The sequence below is a fragment of the Vulpes lagopus genome, chromosome 11 (genome assembly GCF_018345385.1).
Source record: "Vulpes lagopus strain Blue_001 chromosome 11, ASM1834538v1, whole genome shotgun sequence".
In the NCBI taxonomy this organism is placed as follows: Eukaryota; Metazoa; Chordata; class Mammalia; order Carnivora; family Canidae; genus Vulpes; species Vulpes lagopus.
In genome coordinates this window covers 29,382,514-29,393,251 of record NC_054834.1, presented here as the reverse complement: position 1 = coordinate 29,393,251, position 10,738 = coordinate 29,382,514, and the positions used below count along the sequence as shown (strand labels likewise).

The following is a 10,738-nucleotide window of genomic DNA, read 5'->3' as shown; positions in this document are numbered from 1 at the left end:
TGTATTTTCCCCTCTATAATATTATAAATTTCAGAATTACAGAATTTTAAAATTAGAAGAAGTCTTCCAACATGATTTAATGAATTTTTAAAAAGCCAATATCCAGAGAGCTGATGTAGCATGACCAAGTCTCAGTACTCCCGAGGGATCCAGGGGAGATCCAGTATGCCAAACCATAATTTTGTCTTTTTTTTAATAATAAATGTATTTTTTATTGGTGTTCAATTTGCCAACATACAGAATAACAACCAGTGCTCATCCCGTCAAGTGCCCCCTCAGTGCCCGCCACCCAGTCACCCCCACACCCCACCCACCTCCCCTTCCACCACCCCTAGTTCGTTTTCCAGAGTTAGGAGTCTTCATGTTCTGTCTCCAGTGGAATATTCCTCAGCCATTAGAAATGACAAATACCCACCATTTGCTTCGATGTGGATGGAACTGGAGGGTAGGATGCTGAGGGAAATAAGTCAATTGGAGAAGGACAAACATTATATGGTCTCATTCATTTGGGGAATATAAATAATAGTGAAAGGGAATAGAGGGGAAGGGAGAATTTTGTCTTTTCTATGGCACTAGGTACCTTTATTGAGAATCTGACATTTCATCATGCTCTCCTTCAACAGAACTTTTCTATCTAGTGAGGGGGTGGATGATACTGGATCTCTTCCCAGCTGCCCCACATCCCAGGAAAAACAAATAGTGATGTGCGGGGGTTGACAGCATCTCAGAAGTTTCCAAAAATGCCTCTGATCTGAGGGAGGGTACAATCCTTATTTCCATCTTGCAATTATTCTCCTCTGCCATCTAACTCCTGATGAAAAAGAGCCATTTTTCCCTTCCATCTTTCTCTTCTCTCCCATTGCATTTTCAAGCATCTTGCCAGAGATGCTGGTTAAAAGGGTCTCTGCCTGTTTAGGAGGTGAAAGGGCTCATGCTTTGTTCAGTCGTCTCTGCTCCTGGGCCACAGGGAGGAGTGATCCCTGGGAACAAGAAGGCCCCTGGAGCCTGCGTTCATCCTTATGTTTCCCACCTAGTTCTGCACACCTCAGTTTGATTGGCAGATCCAAAGGAGACCTTTTTGGTTGCCTCTGTTCTGTGCAAGATTTACTGAATGGAATAAGCAAGGGTAGGCAAAGAAGAGATCCTGATCTAACTGCCCGGAGGCCTGCCCTGCCCTGACTCTGGCTTGGGTTCTCAATGCCTTGTTTGTCAAATTTATATCTATAACTGATGGCAATATCTTCCCTACCTGCAGTCCGTTGTCTGCCCATCATCCCTGCATCTCTAATCAATTCTCGCAGTCACTGAAATAGTCCTCATCAAGCTTGATTTTTCATGGTCTCTCTCTTCCTTTGCTTAATAGCTGTGATGTTCCATGACTCAGTGGGATCTGAACTCTTCCACTTCAGGATATACCACTCCACTCTAGCCAAGCCTTCTTGCTTGGCTCACTGCCACATACTCTTTTGCTCTTGTTATTCCGAGGCTGCAATGTTTTCCTGTCTCACAACTTCCTGGCCTTAGCTTCTCTCTTCAGTTGGTCCCTCTTTTGTTCCTCACCAGAAAGGAGGCGCCATGATGCTCAGAGCAAGCAGGCTGCTGTGCCCCCACCTGTCCATCCTCCACTAAATCCAGTCAGCAGACTCTCAGGCCTGGGCTGGCAGGGCTGCCCATAACTCACATCTTTCCACCTGCCATACTAACCCTTTCTTAAAAATGGTCTTCTGTCTTCGTCCTTGCTGCTAGGTCCTGGCTGAGTTATCCTGCTCACAACTCTGACTTCATTTTTCCCTATCTCTCAACTTCAGTCAATAGCTGGAGCTCCATTCTCTAGAGATAAACCATCAAGGCACCAAGTGCCTGCTCAGCCTACAGACTGTTTCCCAGCCAGGGAACCTCACTATCAATTGTGTTTATTTACTAATTTAATATTTATTTGTAATTTTACTTATTCACTTAATTTATAGATTTGTTTATGTTTTATTACAACATTATCAAATATTTTATCAACATTACCCTGACCAGAACATATTCATAATTGAATTTTTCATATGAAGAAATCAATGCTCAGAGAGGTTGATTACAAGATCATGTAGTTTATGAGTTAGAATGATGTCTTTTTTCAAACTTGACCTAAAACCCACCTCTTTAATGAATGCTTTCCAATGACTACTTGCTCCTTGGCTCATGTTCTCAATTTGTGCTGCAGTTTTGTGGCCTCCCCATTTCATGGGCTGCAACTATCTGTATTTCGCCTCTTTACTGATCCTCAAGGACGAGGATCTCTTCACAAACAAAGAATGCTGACTCCTCCAAAGACAGAGAACATCATAGGAAATGGTGTTGGTTGACTCATTCCACTTTCCAGCACCCATGAGTGAATTGGGAGGCGGAATGATGGTTGTTTAGAAATATAGATTAGCCCCCCTGGGTGGCCTCTCTGATCAGTGACTCATGCTTCTTTATTGGATGGGCACAGCAGGTCCTAAGCCCGTGTTGCCTTCTATGGATAGAGGATACCCCAGTAGGAAAGGCCCACAGCTTCTTACTCATGATGCTTCTCAAGAGCAGCAGAGCACAGCCCACAAACAGGGAAGCACAAATCTTTGTAGTGGGCAGGCATAGCTATCATTACTTACAGAAGAGGCGATGGAAATTCATAGCATTTAAGCAACTTGTTCAAGATCATTCACTAGAAAGAGGCAGAATCAGTTCTCAAACCCAAACCCCTTGCCTCATATCCAGTGCTCCCTGTTACAATACTCATTTGCCGTCTCTTGCATGAAATAATTCAGTGATGCAGGCTCCAGATAGAAGAGAGAATGCAGCATAAGAAATTTCCATTTCTAAAGATAAATAGATGCTAACAACTTCTGAATTCCCTAGCTAAAAATACTTTGAAACAACTGTGACTGGACCACAGCCTAATGCATCCTTGATGGAAAGATCACATTATTCTCCAGCCTCCCAAACTCTTTTGTTCCATCAGATGTGCATCTCCCTTTGCCTTATTCCCCCTGGGTCGCAGGAACTGGACAGACAATGGCTGAATAACTGAGGAGACCAGGGATCTATAATAATTCAAAAACACAAACATAAGGCCTAATTTTAGACTTTCCGAGGATAGTGGACATTCTGGGGGTCTGAAGTGCTTCCGTTTCGGTTGCTTGGTCTATTGCTTCTTGTTAATTAGCAGGGTTGGCTTAAAGGTCACCCAGTGCAGTCAGCCCCATCATCTGGAATGGAAGAAGGTCTGAACAGTGAAAATCACTCAAGCTATGAATTGCATTTGGAAATTGCATCTTAACTAACAGGCAGAAGCTCTACATGTCTTGCTATCTGAGCTCTGAAGCTCATTTGCTGACTGCATCAAGGACAAAGAAAATCTGTTCTTTAATTGCAGAAAGAGGGAGTCTATGCTCACCTGCAAAGGGGCAGGCAGGCTACTCCCACCAAAAATACCTGAAAATATAAGAACCTTCACATGAGTCACTGGCATTATATCTCTGGTCTTTGTGACCTTTGAAAAAGGTCTCTCCATGGACCCAAGAACAGCAATAACCTTCATGTGTTTTCACAATGCTGCTACAACATAAGAAGCCAGAATAGTGGTGGAGGGGGGAATATGTTTATTAGCAGAGATGGACCCCATATTAGGATTAGTATTAATCCTTCCAGGGAAGGAGCACTCCATGAGCAGAAGAGAACTCTACAACAGCCAGCAGCAGCCCAGTGAGATAGGTACACTGTATACCCTATGAGAAGCATCATGTGACTCATTTTGTTAAATTCTATCCTGTGTGCCAGGAAGTGAACTGGCTGATATGAAAGCAAAAAGCATCAGTCATAGTCTTCAGCTTCATAGATGGCATCTTCTAAGGGAAAACCAGATACATCCTTGAAAAACATATATTAGGATGTAATTTATAAAATCTTTTGGAAGTCCAGAGGCAAGAGCAATCAATCCTGGCTGGGGTTGGGTAGAGGAGTCAAAAAAGTCTTCATGGATAAGAGGTATTGAAGAACAAGGAAAAGGCACAGAGGAATGAGGGAAAGGCAGCCCAAACAAAGAAAATGTATGAACAAAGACAAAGAGATGCCAAAGTACATACGTGGAGGTTGATGGGTACTTTGGGTTTGTTTGTTTGTTTGTTTGCTTGTTTGTTTTTAAAGATTTTATTTCTTTATTTGACAGAGAGAGAGAGAGAGAAATCATAAGCAGGGGGAGCAGCAGGCAGAGGAAGAGGGAGAAGCAGCCTCCATGCTGAGCTGGGAGGCGGATGTGGGGTTTGATCCCAGTACTCTGGGACCATGACTTGAGCCAAAGGCAAATGCTCAACCAACTGAGCCACTCAGGTGCCCAATAATGGGTAAAGGGATGATAAGGGAGATATTTCATTAAATCATATCTGAAAATGAACAAAATGGGTATATGGTTTCAGAATGTGCAAAACACTGTCACCTGCAAGATTTGACGTCAGACATTTCCTAAATGCTTTGAGGTAGGCAGAGATCATCTAATAATACCAATTCATCGTATTTTATTCCTTATTTAATCCAAGGTTTCAAATTTATTTTCATAAAATTAAACAAAGTAGTTTATGTTTTTCCCCTCCATTCATATATTAATTTTGTCCTTGCCATTTCTTTTTTTCTTATTTTTTTATTTTTAGGTGAAGTATAGTTGACTTATAATGTTATGTTAGTTTCAGGTGTTCAACATGGTGACTTGATGATTCTACACATTATGCAATGCTCACCACAAGTGGAGTCACCATCTGTCACCACACGCTATTATAATATCATTGACTATATTCCCTACACTGTACTTTTCATCCCTTTGTCTTAATTTATTATGTAACTGAAAGTTTGTACCTCTTCATTTCCTTCATCTATTTCGCCTGTCCCCCCACCCCCCTCTCCTCTGACAATTGCCCATTTGTTCTCTGTATTTATGAGTTTGTCTCTCTTTTTGTTGTTGTTGGTTTGTTCATTTGTTTTATAGACTCCACATATAAGTAAAATCATGTTTGTTTTTCTCTGACTTACTTCACTTAGCATAATAGACTCTAGGTCCATCCATGTTGTCACAAGTGGCAAGATTTCATTCTTTTTTATGGCTGAGTAATATTCCTCTGTGTGTGTGTGTGTGTGTGTGTTTGTGTGTGTGTGTGTGTACCACATCTTCTCTATCCATCAATCCACTAGTCAACACTTAAGTTGCTCCCATATAATGATGCTATCTTAGAGGGAAGTGCTCAGAAGATGCTGAAACCAAAAAAAGAAGGGGGCATGTTGTCCAAACCATGGGACCTTCCTCCAGGACAGTGAGCCTAAGAGATACCAAGAGGACCAAGAATGCATGAGGGTGAGGGGATACGGAAGAGTCAGGAGAGCAGAGAGACCATCAGAAAGGAGGTGAGATCAACTTCCCCTGGTCATTGTCATCAATACACAAACATGTGTATGTGTTTCTGACCTGTAAACAAGAAGGAAACCTGCCTTGACTCCACTGTCCTTCCTTGCTACCATCCCTGTCATCCAAAAGTTGTCTATACTTGTTGTCTCCAAAGCTTCTCTTTCCATTCTCCCTTGAACCCATTTTTAAAAGACTTTCCTCACCACCACTCCCTAGCAATTCTTGTCAAGGTCATGAAAACTTCTCTCCGTTCTCTCATGAAAAATTCTCTTCTCTGAATTGATTTGATGATCAATTCCCAGTCTGTCTCACCTGGCCTACCTGCACTTTTGAACACAGCCGATTACTCCCATCCCTTGCCGCACTCTTTCACCAGGCTCACAAGATGTGCAGTCTTGGTTTCATCCTGCCTCTCTGGCTCTTCTTTGTCCTCTATATTTCATGGGGTTATTCCTCTTCTACCTCTTCTATTCCTCTTCTATATTCCTCTTCTACCCATATCTCCATGTGGGGGTGACCCAGGGCTCCAACCAGGGTCATCTTTTCTAATGATGCTCACTTCCTGGGTGATCTCCAGTCTCTGGGCTTTAAATTTCCTCTATTTGCTGAAGACCAGCAAATTTAAATATTTATACCTTCAGCCTAGATCTCTTGCCTGAAGTTTAGACCCATATACTCAGCTTCCCACTCAACATCTCTTTGATCCCCTAAGTAAATATGTCACGCTCAGCATATCAGAAACTAAAATTCTAATATCCACATTCCTCAAAAACTAGTTTCACTCTCAGATATCTCTCTCCTTCCAGCTGCTCAGCAAGATTCCTGGGAGTCACCTTTGGCTTTTCTCGCATAACTTTACATCTGATCTATCAGTATTTTCTGTGGGTTCTACCTTCAAAATATATCCCAAATCTAACCACTACCCACTGGTCCCCCCCCCCAAAGACTATCCTAAGCCTCCACCATTTCTTACCTGCATGTTACAGGTTGAATTGCACCCCCAACACACACCAAAAAAGTTTAATCTCTAACCCCCAGTACCTTCAAATGTGACTTTGTTTGGAAATAGGGTCATTGCAGGTGTAATCAAGTTAAGAAAACATCATTTAGGAGGGAGTTTAATTCAATATGACTGGACAGACACACCCAGAGGGAAGATGATGAGACATGCAGAGACGACAGCTATGTGAAGATGGAGGCAGAGATGATGTCATGCTGCCATAAGCCAAGGACCTGGAGCTACCAGAAGCTGGAAGACAGAGAAAGGATCCTACACTAGAGGCTACCAAGAGAACATGATCCAACCAGCAGTCTGATTTTAGATCTCTAGGCTCCTGAACTGTGAGACAATAAAGTATCTGTTGAGCTAAGCCAGCCAGTTTGTGGTGCTTTGTTACAGCAGCTCTAGGAAATGAATACACCGCAACAGTCTCCTAACTGATCTCCCAGCTTCCACTCTTTCCCTAAACTTATTCCCAAGAGAAAAGCCCAAATAATCCCCTAAATGTAGATCATACCATCATGTCTCTACTCAAAATCCTCATCTGGATCTCCACCTCACTCAGAAGAACATCAAAGTCCTCATAATATGAGGCTCCACATATCCCCATTACCTATGACCTCACCTTTACTACTGTCTCTCTCCCATACTCCCGTCCGGCCGCCTTCCTGTTCTTCAAATATGTCAGGCATTTTCGCACGTTAGCATCTATGCTCTAGCAGTTTCCTGGGAGACTATTTCCCCGGATGTTCACATCCTTCAAACCTTAGCGTCAATATCAAAGAGACATTTAGTGTCTCCTTGAAGTCTCTCACCCTGACCATCTTCTTTAATATTGTAATCTATTCTGCCCTCATAATCCTAATTCCTTTAATCTTGATCTGCTTCTTCTTTTATTCCATAGTACTTACTGTCTCCTCTCAGACTTTATAATTTTCTTATCTATTCCATTCATTTTTAGGGTCTACCCTTACCTACTAGAATGTAAGTTTCCAGAGGCAGATGTTTTCGTTTCTTTTGTTCACTGTTTTATACTAAGCTTCTCAAACAGTACATAGCACATATTGGAATTTAATAAATATTGGTTGAAAATCAAATAAATGTTTTTGCTTTATTATTTTTCCTAGAGATAGTCCTAGATTAAACATTGATGGAAATAGTGATGTGTGTGGATGTGTGTGTGTGTGTGTGTGTGTGTGTATGCTGAGGAAGGGATGCAATTTGGAATTGGGTTTAAATCCCAACCCTGACAATTTCTAGCTGGATGACCTAAAGTGAGGTACATCAAATGCTCCAATACCATCATTAGAGATTGAACACAATATAATATATATTCCAATATAATATAATAATTCCTACATCATAACGTTGGGAAAAGTAAATTTGAAAATATATGCAAGTGTTCTGGTATAGTAGAAAACACTCTAAGAATACTGATTTTTTTAAAATAGTTTTATTTTTGTCAACATTCTCTGATTAACCTGGGAATTTAGTTCACCAGAAAGATGTGGAATGGAAGAAATGGAATCTGGTTTGGCATTGGGCCCTTGCTTTGGCTTGTAGATAGCAGCATATGAAGCCCTTTGCCATAAGGAAGAGCCATGAGGTACCTGCAGAACAAGCTAACTAGACAATGTCATACTGGCCTGTGCTTTCTCTTGCTTTACCTCTGACGTGCACAGCATAATTATCTTTATCCTTCTATTTTTTTATAGCACTTTTGACTCACTGGGAATGAACCTAAGCCAACTATCTCTCCTTGTGCTTTTTACTTAGCTCCAAATTCAGATGTTCAGTCTAAAGAAATCTTGGCTGAGGTGAAAAATTCCTTTAAACTCAAGTGTTCTGAACATTAACATGCTCAACCATATTCTTGCCAGCCAAAGGAGAAAGTCATACTGATAAGGAGGAGCAGTGCCAAAGACCTCCAGACCCAGAGTTAGAATTCTGGTACCAGTTCTCTTTCCAAGAAGTTATGAAAACTTCAAATAATTTGCCCTCTTAAATTAGGTATCTTTGATCTTATTTGTTAGTGGAAGAAAAACTATTTTCATTTTCTCTAAGTCTTGAGATGGCCATGCTGACAGTAAAATCCATCTTGGGATTTAGAGTCTTGGCAGATTCCACATGTATGGGGCTAAGGATATGGGTTGAGCAAAAGGAACTGTAGGAGTGTGGTATGGCAACCAGCTTTGAGTGACCATCCAGATTTGGTACAGGGATCTTTGAGCTGGATGACTACCTGCTCTAAAATGTAGTTCCTTCTTCTATAAAACAGAAAAATAACACCCACACCATTACATAAGGATTAAATCATGTCATATACGTGACATATTCACTACAGGGCTTAGCACATAATGGAAGCCCCCAGAATGGTAGCAATTATTACCATTGAAACTTTGAAGTCACATTTGTAATCACTATTCACCAAAAGAGCCATAATAATTAGAAGATAAAGTAGTGAGGAATTTTTTCTAAGAGATGTATCTTGTATTAGGCCTGGAGGTTGTATAGAGTTTTCACAAGTAGAGGCGGATACAGTTGCATGAGGAGATTTGCCTTCTGCCAAGCTGTGGAGCAAAGCTTGTTCTGCTCCCGCACAGCTGTGCAGGTTAAATTAATCAAAGCAATGGTAATAGAAAAGCCTAGTCCCCTGTCGGAGGGGCAGGCACTTGTGAGAAAGTATGACACGCTGCTGAGGCAGCCATCAGACATGCTACGCAGCTTTTATGGAAAGAACTCTTATGTCTGTGCAGAATTGGATTCAAATGGAAAGCCAGTAGAGGCAGTTTATGGACAGAAAGAAATCCATAGAAAAGTGATGTCACAAAACTTGACCAATTGCCACACTAAGATTCACCACATTGATGCTGATGCCACTCTGAATGATGGTGTGGTAGTCGAGGTGACAGGATTGCTCTCTAATAACAACCAGGCTTTGAGGAGACTCATGGAGACATTTGTCCTTGCTCCTAAGGACCTGGTTGCAAATGAGTTCTATATCCACAATGAGATCCTCAGATACCAAGACTAGTTCTTTGGTGTTTTTCACTGAGCCTCAGGAGGAATCTGAGGAAGAGGCCCAGGAACCTGAAGAAAGACAATCAACACCTGAAATGGTACTGATGATTCTGGCACTTTCTATGATCAGACTGTCAGCAAGGACTTGGAAGAACATTTAGAGGAACCTGTTGCTGAATCAGAGCCTGATCCTGAACCAGAGCAAGAACCTGAGTCTGAATCCAAGAGGAAAAGTCTGAGCCAGTATTAGAAGAAACTGCTCATGAGGATACATAGAAGAGTCCTTCCCCAGCACCTACAGACATGACTCAGACCATCCAGAAAGACTGGAAGACATTTTCTGGGGCATTTGTGACCTTCCACCTAGTGGAGCTGTTGCAGTTACTGGGATACCACCTCATGTTGTTAAGGTACCAACTTCACAGCCTCATCTAGAATCTAAGTCTGAAGCTCAGATTCCACCCCAAAGGCCTCAGAAGGATCAAAGAGTGTGAAAATACCAAATAAATATGCCTCCCCAGAAGGGACCTAGACCAATCCCTGAGGTTGGTGAGCAAGGTGATTTTGAACCACAAAGAACTATAAGACACCCTAATAGTCACCAACCTGCCACATGAAGTGGACAAATTGAAGCTTAGAGATTTTTTTTCTGAAGTTATGGGACTATGATGGAGCTCCACATTAACAGTGGCTGGAAATTACCCCATTTGGAGTGTGTTGTGTTTGATGATTCTGAGCCTCATAGCAACAGGCCCATCATTTTCAGAGGTGAAGTCTGTATGAATGAGGAAGAGAAGAGTCCAGCTGCCCAGAAAGGGGACAGGGGACTATTGAGATAATCACCTTGGGGACCTGAAGCCTTGGAGGTGGGCCAGGTGGTGGAATGAGAGGCCCTCTCCATGAAGGCACAGTACAGAAACCAGGATTTGGAGCGGGAAGGGCAATTATTCCAAGGCAGTGACTTGCTCCTCACTGATCTTCAGGCAGCAGTTCAAATCTTCTAACTCCAGCCAAACAGTGAATTTCTTATATTTATACATCAAATCCAGCATTTGATGTCCTAGAGTATGACCCTAGTCTACTATATACTGCTTAAGTTTGTACAATTTTACCTTTTGTGTAAATGATGTGTGCTCCCTCCTTCTCCCTTCCCTCTCCTCACCTTTTAGCCCTTCACTTCCAATTTCATGGAATGATATTTAAGAAAAACAGATTTTTAGAGAACAGGAAAAAGACTGAATTTCTTTGCTTTACTTTTGCATATACAGACTGGACTTTTTAAACAGGCATTTCCCCAA

The 10,738-nt window shown here is 41.8% G+C and overlaps 1 pseudogene; it reads left to right on the top strand.

Annotated features, from left to right (window-relative positions):
* The first annotated feature begins 9,048 nt into the window (after window positions 1-9,048).
* Window positions 9,049-10,401, top strand: LOC121501379 (annotated as a pseudogene).
* Window positions 10,402-10,738: the final 337 nt, after the last annotated feature.